The 20,096-nt window shown below is 38.8% G+C and overlaps 1 long non-coding RNA gene across 1 annotated transcript in view; it reads right to left on the bottom strand.

Annotated features, from left to right (window-relative positions):
- The window catches only part of LOC129392424 (uncharacterized), a 56,004-nt gene extending 46,513 nt beyond the window's left edge, over window positions 1-9,491 (bottom strand). Inside the window, exons 1-2 of the long non-coding RNA XR_008618264.1 lie at window positions 8,128-9,491; window positions 7,323-7,432 (exon numbers count right to left, since the gene is read on the bottom strand). This is a non-coding gene — a long non-coding RNA (uncharacterized lncRNA). The remainder of the gene's footprint in view (window positions 1-7,322; window positions 7,433-8,127) is intronic.
- Window positions 9,492-20,096: the final 10,605 nt, after the last annotated feature.

Raw genomic sequence — 20,096 nt, 5'->3', positions numbered from 1 at the left:
CTGACAAGTAATAATGAAGCAGCACTTTCCATTTACAACCATGGAGACTGTGGGCAAAGACTGATTTTCTATCTCTTCCCTTCAATAACTAGGTGGAACCCAACCCTCTCTAGATAATCAGAGACTGTGGGAACAGACTTGTCTTCCATGCCTGACCTGAAATAATAAGGTGGTATCCCTTCCCCTCCACATTGAATGCTGCAGCTGCAGAGAATATCAACAAAGTTCTGTCTGTGCTTACCACCCTTCAAAAAAAGGGATGCCCCTCCCAACTAGATAATGTGAAGGGGGGCACTATAGAGAGAAGTGAACTAGAGAAAGAAATTTTCTTAATCTGTGCATGAAGTCCTGGACTGAACTCTGAACAGCCCATGCATAAACCCAACAAGAAACAAGAAAAGGTTTGAGAACTGAACACTGGTGTGGAATTCTGCCCAGGTTTCAAATGGGTCTCTGGACAGCACACAGTGGAACAAATCTGGATAGCCCTGCAAAGTCTTTGAAAACTAAATTAATTTTTGAACCACAGCCCACAAAATTGGAACAGGAAGTGCATTATAAACCAAAAAGTTTGCCTGCTAAAATGGAAGATTTAAATAGGAACCAGAATCTCAACCCAAAATTGCACATCATGTTGAGAGGCTAAAAAAATCTAAACTTAAATGAGAAATGTAAATCATAGACTAGCAACACTGATATGACACAGATGTTGGAATTATCTGACAAGGGTTTTAAAGTAGTTGTCATAAAAATGCCACAATAAGCAATTGTGAACTATCTTGAAACAAATGAGAAAATAGAAATTCTTAGCAAAGAAAAAGAACACATAAGGAAGTAGAAACCTGTCAAAGTGAAAAATGCATTAACTGAAATAAAAATTCACTGGATGGGCTCATTACCTGAATGAAAACGAAAGAAGAAAGAATTAGTGAATTCAAGGAAATATCAATAGAAATTATCCAATCTAAATGACAGACAGAAAACAACCTTAGGGACCTGTGGAACAAAAACCAAAGGTCTGACATTGATGTCATCAAAGTCCCAGAAACAGAAGAGAAAGAGTATGCAATTGAATAAATATTTGAAGAAATAGTAACCATGAACTTCCAATACTTAGAAAAAGGCAAAAAACTAATGTCTGAAGAAGCTGAGCAAAGCCCTGACAAGAAAAATCCAAATAATTCCATATTGAGACATATCAGAATAAAATTTCTGAAAAATAAGCACAAAGAAACATCCTTGAAAGCAGCCAGAGATAAATGAGGCTTAACATATAGGAGAGTAATGATTTGAATGACAGAGGATTTATCATCAGAAACGATGGAAGCCAGAATGAATGGCACAACCTTTTTAAAGTGCTGAAAGAAAGAACTGTCAACCCAAAGTTTTATGTCCAGAAAAAATATTCTCCAAGATGAAGATGAAATAAAGACATTCTCAAATACATCAAAAGTAAGAGAATTTGTCATCAGCAGATCTTCCCTAAAAGAATGGCTAAAGTAAGTTCTTCAGACAGAAAGGAAATAATAGCAAAAGAAAGCTTGGTACATCCAAAATGGAGGTAAACCAATAGGAAGAGTAAATATATAGTTAATACAATATACTATTCTTTCTGTCTTCTGAGTTTTTCAGTTTTTACTGGGTCAAAGCAAAAATGATAACATTGTCTAATGTGATTCTCAATGTAAGTAGAAGTAATATTTAACACAACTGTATTATAAAGAGGGTAGTTTAAGGGACCAGAAAGTTCATAAAGCTTCTACATAATCTTTGAAGTAGTGAGACATTGATACCAGTAGAGAGTGATATGTTACAGATTGGAAGAATGGATTACAAGAAACAAAGACAAAACACAAAAGACCAAACTATATGCTACGTACAGAAAACTCACTTGAAATGTAATGATATAGGTATGCTAAAAGTAGAAGTACAAAAAAGATATAACATGCAAACACTAAGCCAAGAAAACTGGAATAACCATATTAATATCAGACAAAGTAGATTTCAGAACAACAACAAAAAATTACCAGGGACAAAAAGAACATTACATAATTATAAAATAAAATAGTCACTTCATGAAGAAGAGATGACGATTCTAATTATATATGCATCGAACAACAGAGATTCAAAATGCAGTACATGAAGCAAAATCTGACAGAACTGAAAGGAGAAATAGACGTTAGACTATAATTATAGGTTGGGATTTTAACACCTCAGAGATTGATAGAAGCAATGAACAGAAAGTCAGCAAAGACATAAAAGAACTGAAGAACACTATCAATCGACAGGATCTACGGAATTCCCTGGTGGTTCAGTGGTTAGCACTCGGTGCTTTCACTGCCATGGGCCCAGGTTCGATCCCAGGATGGGGAACTAAGATCCCACAAGCCATGTAGCATGGCAAAAAAACCCCATAAAACAGGATCTAATTGAAATTTATTGAATAACAGCAGAATACATCATTTCAAGTGCACCTGGAACACAAAGATAGGCTATGTCCTGGGAAATAAAACACATATGAAAAATATTAAAAGGATTAAAGTCATACAAAATATATTCTCTGACCATGGGGGAATCAAACTTGAAAGCAATAACAGAAAAGTAATAGGAAAATCTCCTGACCTCGTTCATTAAACAACACTATTCTCAACATTCCAGTGGTCAAAAGGAAGCTTCATGAAAAAAATACATAAGTGAAAGTAAAAATATAGCATAACATCTATTGGATGTAGGTAAAGCAGTGTTTATCAGGAAATTTAGAGCACTAAAGTTTTATATTAGAAAAAAAATCTCAAATCAACAATCTAAGTTTCTACCACAAGAAAACAGAAAAAGAAAGGAAAATAAACAGAAAGCTAGAAGAAAGGGAATGATAAAGATAAGAGCAAGAATTAATACAATTGAAAACATGAAAACAAAAGAGAAAATCAAAGGCAAAACTTTGGGTTTTTTTAAAATATAAGTGAAATTGATAAACTTCTAGCAAGACTGACAATGACAAAAGGAAGATGCAAATTACCAACATCAGGGATGAAACAGAATTCCTACAGAACCCACAGATATTAAAAAGGATAATAAGAGAATAATATGAACAAGTCTATACATAGAAATTCAATAAATTAGACAAAATGGTCCAATTCCTTGAAAACTACAAACACAAAACTCACCCAAGAGGAAATCGATAATTTAAGTAGTCTTATATTAAATAGATTGAATGTGCAGAAAATCACACACACACACACACACACACACACACCTGCAAAAAAGGAAATTTCCAGATCAGTTGTCTTCACTGGTGAGTCTACCAAACATTTAAAGATGAAATAATGTGTGGAATCTAGTCAAACTCATAGAAGCAGAGAGTAGAATTGTGATTGCCCAGAGCTGGGAGGAGGAGGAAATGGGGAGATGCTAGTGACAGGGTACAAAGTTTCAGCTATGCAAGATACGTTCTGGAAATCTAATGTATGGTGGGCAATGTGACTAAAATTAACAATATTTGAAATTTGCTACGAGATTAAATTGTAAGTGTTATCACCATAAAATAAAAGAAGAAAAAGGTAACTATGTGAGGTAGTGGATATGTAAATTAGCTTCTTTGTGGTGATCACAATATATATGTATATCAAAGTACCAAGTTATACACCTTGAATATAAATGATTTTTATTTGTCAATTATACCTCAATGAAGCTGGGGGTGATATAACACCAATTCTACACAAACTCTTCCAGAAAACGAAAGTGGAGGGAACACTTCCCACCTCATTTTATAAGGCCAATATCAAAGTCAAAGACAGTATGAAAAAAGAAAACTATATCAATTTCCCTTATGAACATAGACACACAAGTTCTCAACAAAATATAAGTAAATCATATCCATAAGTATATAGAAAGAAAGATACACTACAACCAGGTATAGTTTAGTCCACAAATGCAAGGCTGGTTCAATATATGAAAATTAACCAGTATAATCTGCAATTTTGACAGGGTAAAGAAAAAAAACCACATGATCCAATCAGTTGGTACAGAAAAAGCATTGGACCAAAGCCAACATTTACTCAACAACAACTCTCAGCAAACTAGAAATAAAAGGGAACTTCCTCAATCTGAAAGAGAACTACAAAATTACTGAAGCTAAAATCACACTTAATGATTAAAGTCCTAATGCTTTTCCCTTAAAATTATTACCACGGCAAGGGTGCTCACTTTCCCCAGAACAACTTACATAGTACTGGAAGCCCTGGCTATTTCAATAATTTGAGAAAAGAAAAAGCAAGGCAAGTCATATAAATTGGAAAGGAAAAAATAAATCTACCCTTACTTGTTGATTGCATGATTGTCTACATAGAAAATCCAAGGAATTTACCAAAACATTCCTAAAACTATAGAGTTTAGCAAGATCATGGAATACAAGATCAACACACAAATATCAGTTATATTTCTATACATTAGCAATGAACATTGGAAACTGAAATAAAAAACATATTATTCTTTACAATTGTTCCAAAAAATTAAAAAGAATTTGACAAAACGTGCAGGATCTGTATGCAAAAAATACAAAATGCTGACTAAAAAATCAAAGAAGAAAAATGGAGACACACGCCATGTTCATAGATTAGAAACCTCAATACAGCTCAGGTTCCTGGGGTTTTGGAGTAAGTTATGCCTTTACCTCGTGATAATCATCCTCCATTTGAAAAGCAGCTTCTTATTTGCCATTGGGTCCTGATGGAGACTGAACACGGGATACCAAGTGACTATGTGAACCAAAATATCTATCATCAACTTGTATAATCTACTTCACTGAATCAAAATATTGGATATGTGTAAAGCTAGTCCTTTGTTAAATGGGATGGTAAATATAAGACCAGACCAAAACAGGACCAGAAGGTATAAGCAAACTGTATAATCAAGTGGTTCACAGTCACATGGTACTTACATTAGGGAACTGTTGACCAAAACCGCCTGCACATTTGGCCAGGTATAATGATAACCACTTGCATGAGATATCTCGCAATAAGAGATCCCGATAAGGAACACAGTGCTGTCACAAAAACTAACTGGGAGAATTCAGGAGGGTCCTAAAAGAGGAGGGAGACGCCAGTCAATGTCCTACCAACCTCCCAGAATCCTTCTCACTGGAATCCATCTTGGCTGAGAGATGCACGGGCCACCGGGAAGGACCATGTGTCAGACCGAATGTGGGCCAAGAAAGATGATTGGCCAGAGACAACCCGGAAACTAATCACATTACCATAAAATCCGAGACTGTGAGCCACGTGGCAGAGCAGTTCTTCTGGGTTCCCTTACCCTGCTGCTCTCTGCCCGGGCACCCCTTCCCAATAAAGTCTTCCGCTCTACACGTGTTTCCTCGGACAATTCATTTCTGAGTGTTAGACAAGAGCCCACTCTCGGGCCCTGGAAGGGGTCCCCTTTCCTGCAACACTTACTTCTATTGACTCACCACATGACCTTTAATGCTCCTTAGAGTCCCATGGGGAGTCCACTATAAATCTTTAACAGAGGAGGAAAGAGTACTCTCCTTGGGTGACAGATGTGTCTGCAAGGGATGGTGGCAAAATGCTGGCCCTAAAAGGCTGTAGTGAAGAGAAATCCTCCTTAGTGGGCAGAGTTTGGGGAGGTATATCTGACTGTCCACTTTCTGTGGAAGGAGATGTGTTTAGAATCATAATAATTCAATATGAATGGCTCAATGAGCTCACTGGTAATCCGGGGCTGGTAAAGAATATAACTGGAAAATTAACAAGGAGACCTGGAGGAGACTATGTGGATGCACTTCTAGGAACCAAACAGAGTGGAAGGATGTAAATAGTCACTACCGGACAGGACATGAGAGGGTGAAAAACAAGTGATGTTTGGGTATTTATTCCTTTGGCCTTCTATACTAAGCCATTCTAATGTTCCTCTTCTTAAGACCATAGCTCCTCTTGGGTCAGTCTTTCCTGCCAAGTTGTAGTTATACTCCCTGCACGCCTTTTGGTGACAATGTCTCCCTACAGTCACTAGTCACAGGGTGTGTCTCACCAACCTTGCCCTTATTTCATTAGATCTCCTTAAGTGTTCCATTGTTTCTTAACAATTGACCACAGCAACCCTGATCATAAACTCCACAAGAGTAGGGACTTTTATCTCTTATATTGTTTGTTAAAATCCCAACATCTAGAATGATGTGTCACACAGTAGGCTTTCAATAAATGTTTGTTGAACGAATATATGTATGGCCCACTTTCTCTCCATTAGGACGTGAATAGCAATTCCTTAAGCATAACTAATAATTACTTATCAAAAATGCATGCTATCTGGTGTTGGAATGGATGTGAGGAAACAACATAAACTGATACAGCCTTTCTCAGGACTATTTGTTAGCATCTATAAAATGTTTAACATGTACACTTTTTTCTTTTTTTTTGCCACTTGGCTTTCAGGATCTTGGTTCCTGGACCAGGGATGGAAACCAGCCCTTGGCAGTGAAAGCAGAGTCCAACCACTGGCCCGCCAGGGAATTCCCACTTGCACACACTTTAACTGAGCAAATCTATCATTTTGGCTTTTGTGCCAAAGAAATAATCGCACATATTTGCAAAAGATGTATGGGAAATTATGTTTGCTATATATTATTTATAAAAGTGAAAATTGGAAACAAACTGAACATCAATAACAAAAAGATTGATTAAATAAACATGATATACTGCATTGTAGAATGCAGCTAAGGAAAAGAATGATTTAGCCTGACCAGACAACTGGATCAGGAGACAACTTGTACAAAACCAAGTTGTAAATAAGTAGTAACCACGCTTTTTGAAAAATGCAGTTAGCTGTAACATAAAGTCTAGAATTCAGCATCAGTTAATACTGGTTTTATATGGAAGATGGGATGGGGAGTAGAGGTAAATTCCATTATCCAGCATGTATTTATAATTTAAAAAGAAACATTTAAATATACTTACATTAAAAAATAAACAGGAACAACTCAAGTGGTTAAAAAATAACAAGGCTTATTTAATAGCCTTGCTCAGCACATAACATAAGGGTGATAAAATATCAAGTTGCAAAGCTTATTACAACACTAATAAATGTAGTTGGGTTGACCGTCTACTATACTGTCACACTTAGCTTTCACAGTGAGTTCAAGGATATTTATCTAGAAAGCTGCACTTAACAAAAATGGGTATTTGATTATTAATAAACCAATTGCATTTTTTATAGATAATACTTTTTTTGTTCTTCCCAAAGAGTCCACATGACAGAGTAGGGTTCATTTTTGCAAAGATGGAAAATTCAGTCTAATTAAGGGGACATACCTGAAGCAGGAGACAGATGGGCCCCAGGCTGAACAGTTTCTCCCCTGTGGACAGAAACTCCACAATGGAGGATGATGGAGGAGGCTGGGATGATGGATGGAGGCTGGGATCTGCACAGATAAGAGATAAAAGACCACATATTCCTCATTCTCGAAGTCAAGGAGACCTCCCTGACTACACACAGTGCAGAAAGGCTCCTTGGAGGTCAAAAAGGGAGGAGGCGCCACTCCATAGTAAGTGATACCAACCTACCCATAGGCCTTTTCGCTAGAACCCATCTTGGCTAAGAGATGCGCCCATGGGAGGACCCTGAGATATACCATATACAGACTCAGAACCAGGCAAAGCAAGATGATTGGCCAAAGGAAACCCGGAAGAAATGCCCCATAAAAGTGATTCAAACTACCGGGAGGGCGTGACTCTACCTGAGGCCGCCCGTGTGTCTCTCCGCACATATGTACTCTTTTTCCTCCTAATAAACACTTTGCTTGTTTCACTACTTTCCGTCTCTATGTGGAAATTCATTTCTGCACAGCTGACAGGCCAGGGCCTTGTCACTGGCCACTGGTCCCTGGTGGTCAGGTGACTAGGATTCAGTGATCTCACTGCCACTGCCCGACCTCAGTCTCTGGCCGAAACCGAAATCCTGCTTAAAGCCGCCGCAGGCCGAGGCCACCTGAGGTCATACTCATGACCATCGGGAACTGACCAAAATACAAGACTCCTTTCCCAGCTGAGGTAAACCCAGACTCCTTTCACGCTGGCCCGGGGCCTGGAGGGTGTGGGTGCGGTGGCAGGAGCTTACCTCACGGGAGACGTGCCTAGATCCCGGCTGCATCTGTCCCCCAAGACGCAGGCATCGGAGCACGCCAGCAGACTCGTCCTGGGCGGCTGAGGATGCGCCCAGACCCGCGCCTCCATAGCCGCTCTGGCAGAGCTGCGCCGGAAGACGCCTCCAGATCCAGCCAAGCAAGGCAGGAGGACGCGCCCAGACGCAGGACTGTGGAGGATTCCGCAAGCGACGTGGAGCTAGGCCGGAGGACGCGCCAAGGGAGCTGCGTCGGTGGCGCCGGGGCCTGGGGAGCAGCGAGGAGAGATCTTTAGCACCCGCTAAACTGTGCCCGCCGCCCCCTCCGCTGGCCCCGAGCCCAGTCCACACCAACAGCACTCTGAGGAGGCTGAGCGGCCCGGTGAAGGGGGTTCCCAGGCGTGGGCGGGGACGAAAGCTTCCTAGGAAAGCTGCTGAACCTTTATGCCTTTGTTCACTTAAATTGCACTAACTTCTTGATGGCTGTATTCCTTTTTTCACTGTATGAATAGGACCAAACTTTAACAATCATTGTCATAGAAAAAAATGATTGATGTGAAATAATATTGACCAGATACGTGCTCAATATATGTAATTTAGTTAAAAGATGTTCCTATAATATTATGCTCATATGTGCCTAATTTGGTTAAAAAAAACAACAACAACAGGTTGCTCACTAAGGCTGCAGTAGGGTCACCTCTGAGAAATGAGTGCTTTTCTTGATAATCATTTTCTTATTTTGTGTGTATTTTCGTACATTATGCATTTTTGAAATTTGCTCTTTTCCCTTTCCTGAGATAAATTCTGTTGGTCACAGATACTTTCTTTTATGGTACTGTTGTGCTTAATGTTCAAGTGTCTTATTTGCCTTATTCCCAAAACTTATTTGTATCTTGACTACTTTTGGCAACTTAGAGTTTTAACAGGGCATTGATGGAAAGAGAATGACTATCCTTTTCTTTGTATTACAAAAATTTGAAAAACAGTGATGGAATAAAAGCTATGTCTTAAGGCAGGACAAGAAATTTTAAGCATAACATATTCCTTGCCCCTATTAGGCCAGCCCTAAAGTGCTGTGTGCATTTGCATTATACATTAACCAGACCTCCTCAAAGGTGGAAATGACTGCTCCACCATAAAGATCAATGTTTTCTTTTTCTCCTTCTGATACCAGTAACATAACTTCTTAGAAGATTAATTTTTCCTTTCCTAATCCTGTAAGGGGTCATAGTGACCTACTTCTCCCCTTGTACATGCAGGTCTGGACTATGTATCTTTAGTGAACTTTATGTAAAATATCAGTGTGTCATTTTGACGTACCATCCTTTGTCTCGAAAATGTATATGACTATGACTTTGACTTCTAACAGGTGGGATAGTCCTCAGTTTTCTGAAAGACTGTTTCCAGGTCTGTAATCCACAGGTTGGCTTGAATAAAATTCTTTCTCCTAGATCAGCTATTAATTTTTCCTAGACAACAAAAAAGTAGAAAATGGTAAAATGAGTATCCATAAATAGCTATGCCCTCCATCAACTTAAGAAACCTAACCTTTTCCTGTATTTGCTTTAATTAGTTTTTGCTCAAATTTTATAAAATGAACTAACAAGATGACTTCAGTGCAAACCGTGTCCTTATGCATGCCTTTACGAAATCAATACATTTTCCAGTCAATCAATATAATTCCATGTAACAACTGAGTAACTAATATTCGCTGACATTATTATGCTCAATTCCTAATCGCCACTCCACATTCAAATTTCCCAAATTGTTCCCAGCGTCTTTGGCAACTGTTGTTTTCCCCTTCGGAGTGTGATGGAAGACCATGCGATTTGGCAGTAAAGTTCAAATTAACCCATAACGCCTGGGGTCTCTGAGAGAACCTGGGCAGAAGGGAACATATAGCACACCTTGCAACAGTCTAATAAAGAAGAAACGCTGCAAAGAAACGGCAAGTCACAGAGATTTATGGGAAATGTAGTCTTGAATCTGGTTGGGTCACCGTGCAGCCCTCTGGGTAGTGTCTAGGCTACATTTGCGCGTGTGCAGGCCCAGCTGCGCGTTCTTCTTTCCGCACTTTCATCCCTGGTTGATAGTTGGTGCTGGGTCCTTGCTTGTCCTTCTGTAGAGTGGATTTGGGGGTATGGAGACTCCGCACCGCACGGGAACTTCTGGAGAGGAGTGGGCTTGTGACGCAGAGGGCGGGAGCAGAAAGTCCCGGGGGACCCCAGGTTTAACCCCAGTGTTAGATGCGGCTGAGCCCTTATCAGGAGCAAGTGCTCGATGCAGGCCGGAGTGTACGGGGATCGTTTGCCTGGCTCCACCTGCAGCCGGACCGGAGAAAAGCCCCTGCGGCGGCCGTGGTAGGGAGCGTGGTGCTTGTTTGTTCAAATGGTGAGCGTGCCAGAAAGCGCAGGCGGTGGGTCTGCGGTGGAGCCCGAGCTCTGGAGCCAGAGAGACCAAGGTAAATTCCAGCTCTGTCACCTTTAAGCAGGGGCGACAGAAGGAACCTGGATAAGAAGCAAGTTTCTCATCTGTCAGTAAGGACATTAATAATGACTGCTTCATGGCATTGTTTTAAAACTCAGGTAAGTCATCACCTGTAAATCAGGTAGGCTAGTGCAGGGTACCAAGCCCTGAGTACGTGACAACTGCTATTATACTTAGAAGACACTTCCTTCTTTTTATTGGTTGGCGTATGTATAAACCTCAACCATTCTGTGAGGTCTGTATAACCATCTGCATTAAAAATAACTGAAGCTCAGGTTAGTGGACTGATGGCTCAGGTCACAAGCTAGCAATGAGGGAGTCTGGATTCAAGGGCAGGTGTGCTTTACTTCCAATCTCAGGCTTTGTCTAAATATCACATCTGCCAGAAATCAGCACTGCAGGCTTCACAGCACCTAACAGAGTAACTTGTCCCCAAATCTGCAGGGATATAATAGTAAGTGAATGTAGGTGGAATCCTACCATATGTCAAATGTATTCTGGGATTTCTGTTGTCTCCTCAGATCCTTTGAGTCAGACAGAGCCTCCTATCCCCTCATGCACTTCAGGCTGTGTTTTCAGTCTAAGATTATAATGAATTCCAAGAAGGTCAGCTTTCTGGCCTTAAAATTGTGGCCTAGGACTAGATTCCAGCTCCTGAGAAATTCATTTTAGAGCACAGCAGCTCTTGTGAAGTAGGAAGCAGGGGGACTCTAGTAAAGGAGTCTTACTTGGAAGAGAGCACCCCCTGACCTTAGACCTCTCTCCAGAGCTACAGATTGGAGGCAGAAGAGCCCAGGAGCAGGTCTGCACAAGATCAAGAAGTAGTTCTTGATCCTTCTGCCAGGAATGAGCCAGACTTGGTAATGCCACCACATTCAGAAGCCACCACATGGTGTGACAGTTAGGTGTTTGGGCCAATCTTGAAAAGAGCAAGGTGAGCTGGGGTGGCCCAGGTGCAGTCTGCTCAGGAAAGGCCACTTTGTTCGAGAGCTAGTGAGGTTGAGGTCTGGGAGTAAAGGATAACCAGGCAGAGGGAGGAAATGCTGTCTCCACTCTCCCTAAATTGCCCTTTTACAGATGCTGCTGTCACACATGTGGCACTATCCTGACTTCACAGAGTCCCATAGTGATGGTTCCTGAAAGGTTTCTATGGTCATCTACCTCTGACTCATTTAAAACTTTAAAGAAATTAGACCTGAGAGTGTCAGTGAATTGTCCAGGGCCAATTATTGTGACAGATCCAGGAGTCAAACAGTGCCATTCACTCTGTTTCCGGTCCATGTTTCAGTAGTTTGTTCCTTTCTATTGATGAGTAGTCATCTGTTGTGTGGCTATTCCACAGTTTATTTATCCATTCACCAGTTGATGCATATTTGGGTTATTTCCAGCCATAAATATTCATATACAGGTTTCTTTGTGTGAACATGTGTCTTCAGTCTCTTGGGTTAATGTGAAGGAGTGAGTGGATTTGCTGGGTCTCATAATAATTATATGTCTAATGTCATAAGAAAATGCAAATTGTTTTCCAAAGTGGCTGTCCTAGTTTGCATTCCCATCAGCAATGTGTCAGGGTCCTGGTTACTCTGTATGTTCACCAGCATTTAACAATATCAGGTTTTTTATTTGAGCCATTATTTTAAGTTTGTAATGGTATTTCATTTTAGTTTTAATTTGAATTTTTCTAATGCCTAATAATAAGCATGTTTTTGTTCATTATCCATTACTCTTTGGTGAAGGTGCCTATTTGATTGGAGACTTAAACATATGTTCTGTAAAAATATTTCCACAGATACGTGATTTGTAGATAGTCTCTCTCAGTTTTAGTTTTTTTCATATTCTTAACAGTATTTTTCAAAGAGCAGAGGTTTTAAATTTATCAATTTTTCATAACTTTTTCAGTTTCTTTTATGAATGTATTAGTCTATGCTGGCTGCTATAACAGAATATAACTCACTGGGTGGCTTAAACAACAGAAATATCTTATCTTATAACTCTGGAGGTTGGAAGTCCAATATCAGTATGTCATCAGTGTTGGTTCCTGGTGAACCAACTCTTCCAGGCTCACAGAGGGCCACCTTATTGCTGTGTTCTCACATGGCCTTTCCTCTGTACACACACAGAAAGAGAGAGATCTCTGGTGTCTCTTCCTCTTCTTATAAGGACATTGGTCCTATCAGATTAGGGCCCCACCTATTTTAACTTCATTTAACCTTAATTACCTCCTTAAAGACCCTGTCTCCAAATACAGTCACATTGGGGGTTAGGGCTTCAACATATGAATTTTGGGGGACACAATTCAGTAAATAACAATGATATATGCTTTTTTGTCCTATCTAAGAAATATTTGCGTAATATGGCCAAAAGCATTTTACCTTTTTATTCCCCTTATATATGTTTGAAAATTATAGCACCATTTGTTGAGAAATATGTACTTTGTTCATTGGATTGCCATGGTACCTCTGCTGGAAATCTATTGAGTATAAATATGAGCTCCTGAAATACAGGTCTGGTTCTGAGTATTCCCTCCAGGGCTTACACGCATCTATTCATTGATCCCCCCATTACCCCAGCAGAGGCTCTGGCTGAGGATGTGTGTAACCTAGAGTGCTCAGGTGTATAAGCCATTGGTGTATAAATAATGATTATAGGAACCCTATTTATAATGACTTTATCTTTAAAAAGACACTAAGCTTTGGGACTTCCCTGGTGGTCCAGTGGTAAATAATCCGCCTTCCAATGCAAGGGACACAGATCCAATGCCTGGTTGGGGAACTAAGATCCCACATGCCACGGGGCAACTAAGCCTGCGCACCACAACTACTGAGCTCACGCACCTCAACTAGAGGGCCCACGTGCCACAAACTACAGAGCCCACGTGCCCTGGAGCTTGCACACCACAACTAGAGAGAGAAAACCCACAGGCTGCAACTAGAGAGAAGCCCACACACCACAACTGAAGAGAAACCTGCAAGCCACGATGAAAGATCCCACATGCCTCAAGGAAGATCCCGCGTGCTGCATCTAACACACGGTGCAGCCAAAAAATAAAATAAAATAAATAAATAAAATGTTTTTTAAAAAAGGCACTAAGCTTTCTTGGTAGTATATTAACTGAGATTATAAGTACATATTTTAAAAATATATACAAATGAATTAGGGCATGACAATAATATTTGTACTAATTATGTGATGCCCCCAAAGTATAAGACAAAATTAGGGCTGTACAAATTTATAATTTTATTTATTATTTTACAATATTTTGCTTTAAACTCTCAACAGTAAACATCACAAGAGTTTTCAAAGGTATTTTATATGTTACCTGTTTCTAAACCCTTCAGATTAATCAGAAATGTGCTATTACAGGCATGAGTGTCATTCAAGGATGTGACTGTGGATTTAACCCAGGAGTGGAAACACCTGGGCCCTGCTCAGAGTATCCTGTACAGAGATGTGATACTGGAGAACTACAGCCACCTCCTCTTAGTGGGTGAACAGACCTTACCATGTGAATGCCTCAAGAATACAATCCTGTTTATTCTCTTGTTCTTAACTGCTACTTTTATCATATGTGTCATATCCTGTTGTTTCTTTTGATTGACTCTTCTCCTGGTTAAGCATCATATGTGCCTTCTTTTGATACTTCATAATTTTTTATTGGTTGCTAGTTATGGATTTTAATTTGTCAGGTGCTGTATTTTTCGATATTTTAAAATATCTGGGGGCTTTCTCTGGAATAAAGTTAAGTTATTTGGAATTAGTTTTATCCTTTCAAGATCTACAGCTTTGTTCTCTTGGATTCAGAGCAGTCTAGGGCTGACTTTGCTCCTGTACTAAGGCAGATCTTTCAGGTGATTCTACTGAGTCCTCCATGAATTAAGAGATTTTTCTACTCTGGCTGGTAGGATAACAAGCTTCCCATCTCTGTCTGTGCTTTGGTGATTTATCATCCTACTCCTTCCCAGTGATTCTTTCCCCAGTCTCAGGTAGTTTCCTTACATGCATGCACAAGTCTCTAGTCAGCCAAAGACTCAAGGAGATCTTTCTGCAGATTTCTACAGCTCTTCCTTACTACAGCTCTTTCCCCTCCAGTATTTTGTCTTGCAGATTCTAGTTGCCCTGGCATTCCTAAATTACTAACTCTGTCTCCTCAACTTACTGAGAGTGTCAGGCTCTCTTTGGTTTCCCTTACTGTGTTGTGGCATAGAAAGTTTCTATACTGTGGCAATAATGGGATTCACCTAATTTGTTTCCTTTTTCTTAAGAATTCCTGTCCTGCACTGCCTATTGTTCCATTTTTATGATTTTCTACTTGTTTGACATGAGGAGGTAAAGTCATAGTCCCCATGAAGTCCCTTGTATGAAACCCCACACATGGGGCTTCCCTGGTGGCGCAGTGGTTGAGAGTCCGCCTGCTGATGCAGGGGAGGCGGGTTTGTGCCCCGGTCCGGGAAGATCCCACATGCCGTGGATCGGCTGGGCCCGTGAGCCATGGCCGCTGAGCCTGTGCGTCCGGAGCTTGTGCTCTGCAACGGGAGAGGCCACAGCAGTGAGAGGCCTGCGTACCGCAAAACAAACAAACAAACAAAAACCCCACACATGGACTATTTTTAGAATTTAATTATTTAGTACTAAGATGATTCAGGGATTTAAGAAGATTCATTCCTTCTGTCACCTCCTCAAAAAGGTCAAATGAGCACCTTCATTGTATAGTTCCTGAAGCTGTACCTTCCTTTATATTCAGAAGTATTGAAGCCCATGTAGCTGATCCAAATTATAAATTCTTTTCCACTTCTAGAGTATTGCTCTAGAAACCCAGTTGTGACCTTCAAGTTGGAGGAAGGAGAAGATCCATGGTTATTAGAGGAAGAATGTCTAAATAGGAGCTACTCAGGTGAGTTACTGAGTACTAGAAGAAGGTATCCAGGGAAAAGTAGATCCAAAGTGATCAGTTATAGGTAGGAATTTTAATTTTATTTATTTATTGGCCATGCTGCATGGCTTGTGAGATCTTAGTTCCCCAACCAGGGATCAAACCTGCACCCTCAGCAGGGAAAGCATGGAGTCCTAACCCTGGACCACCAGGGAATTCCCTAGGTGGGAATTTTTAGAGGCCTGTGTCTTTGGTAGTTTACAAAGAATAGATCCAGTACAATGTGGAAGATGACGGTATAACATAACCAATGCAATACTAGCATACTGATTTTCTGATCTTTAAAGGCTGGGAGTCCAAGTGTATCATTTACAACTGACAAACCGAGTTATAGGATTTTTATTTAATTGTAAAATGATAAACACTAAGAAATATTAGAAAAGGCACTAAAATTGGGCATTAAAGGATTTAAGGAGAGGAGAAACACTGATTTCATCATTGGTTCTATAATATGGAATTACTAGTTACTGTCTAAGTAAGTAGAAGATTAAAAAATACACAAGTTTATAATTATAAAAGTACCTACTAGAGCAAAAACACAATCTTCCTAATTTTTAGAAGAAAAATTAACAGAGCCATGAAAACAGAACTATTTACTAAAAAGACTTCTTTATAACATAGCTGAACATAAACTAAAACAAATATATCTGCCACTCAACTTACTTAAAGGAGTTAAGTTACCTATTAAATAAGTGCTATCAGATTGTACCAAAGAGTTATACCTAAAAAATAATGTAGAAAGTTTGAAATATAAAACAGGAAATTTAATAAGCCAATAAATGTACAAATAAATCAAGGTTCATTTACCAGGCTGCTAAAGTTCGAATTTAGGCAAAATAATATGAAATCAGAAAAAGGGCACTTGAATGATGTGTTTTAAAGACCATTTTAAAAGGACAATAAATGTTTTGATTATCTGTGCATGAAATAAGTTATCAGGATCCCTAAAACGACAATTGTAAGAGGTATAATGTAAAAGATAAACATATTAGATATAGTAGATCTTAATATACCTTTCTGGTTTTATACCAGATATAGTGGAGAATAAATGAAATTCTAAAACAAGTGTTGGCAAACTACAGTCCTTGAGCCAAGTGCAACCTGACACTTCTTTTTCTAAATTAAATTTTTTGGAACTCAGCCACTCTAGTTCTTTTATGTATTGTCAGCACTGTCTTCATACTACAAAGGTGTAGTTGACCAGTGACAAGGACCATATGGCTTGCAAAGCCTAAAATATTGATTATCTTGCCTTTTACCAAAAAGCGTTTGCCAGTCCATACTCTAGAACAATGGTATTCAACAGAGGATGATTTTACCCACCATAGGACATTTAGCAATGTCTAGAGACATTTTTAGTTGTCACAACTAAGGAGAAGATACTACTTTTATCTCATGAAGAGGCTGGGGATGCTGCTAAACATCCTGTAATGCACAGGACAACCATCACCACCCCCACCACACACGTGCCCAACCAAGAATTATCTGGTCCAAAATGTTAATAGTGACAAATTTGAGAAACTCTGGCCTAGAATACATACATAGCATATTTTATAAAGTGAATGTAATACATATCTAGATACATCTTTCAAACTGTCCTCTGGAAATAAAGAATAAACCAGTGCTGATGGTATGTGTAGAAAATATAAAAGTATATTACAGCAACAAAAAACTTCAATAAATTCCTCGGAGTAGAAATTTCACAATTCAGTAAAACTAGAAATTGCAAATAATATGAACAAAACTAAAATTCAGTAATTAAAAAAACCTTTAAAAATCTATTTGTTCAGCTAAATGAGTAAAACTGTGGAGCAGGAAGCTCCAAGCTCATTTCCCCACAGAAATATTGGGAAAAAAAAAAAAAAAAACCATGCAGGAAGCTTTCTGAACCAACTTTGTCATAGCTGTGGAAAACAAAGTTTTATAGCAACCAAGCCAATATCTGATTAAGAAAAAGACATCTTAAAACTAATAGAAAAGTTTTGTAGCATTTTTACTCATTCCTTCCCTAACCCCTCCAGGGCATGATGGTAGTTTTGGTGTTGAAGCAGTAGCAGTCTGGTTCCCAGTTCCCTCCCTTGAGCCAGGGAACAGAGCAGACCTTATTTACAAGTTACTGTGTACATCTTTTTTAACCTGGGGGAATACAAGATACTTGTATGTTTCATATAACTTGAAACTCAGGCAGAAAAGTGGTAGGCACTGCTATTAATAGTCACAAGATTCACAGATGCCTGGAGCAAGAGATTACAGGTGGAAACATATAATAGGCCATTTAAGGTCTGGAGGAGAAGCTAGAGTGAGACTACATGAGAAATTAATACATTCAAAAGCAGCCCATGTATACAAGGAACTTTAGAAAGCCACCTGCATACCCAGGCAAGATGCATGCTCAGAAAGCTCTAAGAAGACTTTAAGCTTTCACGTGAGTTGATCTCTAGGCTCAGAGCAAGCTTGAGTAAGTGTTGAATGACTGCTCCAGCACAAAGCCAATTTGCAAAGCCTATGAGAGCTCTTGGCATTCAAGAGATGTCTGTTAAAACATTAGCTAAACATGAGCTAAGGGAACAGATTTCAGTGATGAAACACAGCAAACAATAGTTTCTGCAAAAATAGGTGGAAAATTCTCAAGACAAATGGAGTACTACAGTCTTCAACAATAAAAAAATAAACAGCAAACTCTGATGAAAGAGGTACAATATTATAATAGTCAAATGAACAGTTTTAACAATAAAAAAAATTACAGTGATACACAGAAACAAGGAAGCATGACCCCTTCAAAGGAACTAAATAAATTGCTAGAAACCATCCTCAAGAAAGCCCAGGAACAAAGAGTTTAAAACAACTGTCTTAAATATGCTCAAAGATCTAAAGGAAGGCATGGACAAACAACTTGAGGAAATAAGGAAAATTATGTAAGAACAAATGTGAATCAATAGTAACAAATTATCAAAAGAAACCAAATTATGGAGATCTAAAGTACTATAACTGAAATGAAAAATTCACTAGAGATACTCAACAGCAAATTTGAGCAGGCATAAGAAAGAATCCATTATTCTGAAGATAGGATAATTGAAATCATCAACTCTGAGGAGCAGATAAGAAATAAATGAAGAAAAGTGAATAGAGTCTAAGGGACTTGTGAAACACCATCAAGGGAACAATATGGTAGTCCCAGAAGAAGAGAGAGAAATGGGCAGAAATATTATTTTAAGAAATAATGGCAATCCAAATCAGAAAAGAAGAATAAAGCTGTCACTGTTTGCAGAAGACATGATACTATACGTAGAGAATCCTAAAGATGCTACCAGAATACTACTAGAGCTAATCAATGAATTTGGTAAAGTAGCAGGATACAAAATTAATGCACAGAAATCTCTGGCATTCTTATACACTAATGATGAAAAATCTGAGAGTGAAATTAAGAAAACACTCCCATTTACCATTGCAACAAAAAGAATAAAATACCTAGGAATAAACCTACCTAAGGAGACAAAAGACCTGTATGCAGAAAATTAGAAGACACTGATGAAAGAAATTAAAATCTATCTATCATCTATCATCTATCTATTATCTATCTATCTATCATCTATCTATCATCTACCTATCTATATATCTATTATCTATCTATCATCTATCTATTATCTACCTATCTATCATCTATCTATCTATTATCTATCTATCTATCTACCATCTATCTATCATCTATCTATCTATTATCTACCTATCTATCATCTATCTATCTATCATCTGTCTATTATCTATTATCTATTATCTATCTATCTGTCATGTTATTAAGCATTTTTTTGGTAATCTAAGTAAGCTATGTAGACTCACATGTGCTCATGCAAAGAGAATTAGAGAAATGAGATTCTACATGAATCATTAGAGTTAAAATACCACATTTATCTGAAATACCTGAACTATCCTGATAAATGAGACAAAAAGTGTCAAATTTGCATTTTTAAAAGCTTATGTATGTATTTAATATGGATGGATGCAAACAAAGAAAATAAATAACTGGATTTCACATAGTTCAGAAAATTCAGAAACTGCCCAAGTCCTAGACACAGTATGTTTGGCTGCATCACCTTGGTGATGAGGCCGCAGAATCCAATGTCTAGAACACTGTTTGCTTCCCTGGGTGATTCCAACAGGATTGGACTTGCTCACTATCTTCTAGGGACCTCACTGCTCAGATACTGAGCTGCTTCATACAGGGATGCAGGTAACTGGGAAAGCCATGGCTTGCTCTAGGTACAACTGGAACTTGGGTCAGGGAAGAAGAACAAAACTACTGCTGAACAGGGAGATCAACTCGGTGGTTTGTGACCACCTAAAGGGGTGGGATAGGGAGGGTGGGAGGGAGGGAGACGCAAAAAGGAAGAGATATGGGAATATATATATATGTATAACTGATTCACTTTGTTGTAAAGCAGAAATTAACTCACCATTGTAAAGCAATTATACTCCAATAAAGATGTTAAAAAAAGAGAAATAATAGCTTAAATTTTCCAAAATTTATTGAAATACATGAATCTACAAATTC

Source organism: Physeter macrocephalus, chromosome 9 (assembly GCF_002837175.3).
Source record: "Physeter macrocephalus isolate SW-GA chromosome 9, ASM283717v5, whole genome shotgun sequence".
Taxonomy (NCBI): Eukaryota; Metazoa; Chordata; class Mammalia; order Artiodactyla; family Physeteridae; genus Physeter; species Physeter macrocephalus.
This window is presented reverse-complemented; position numbering and strand designations above follow the sequence as displayed.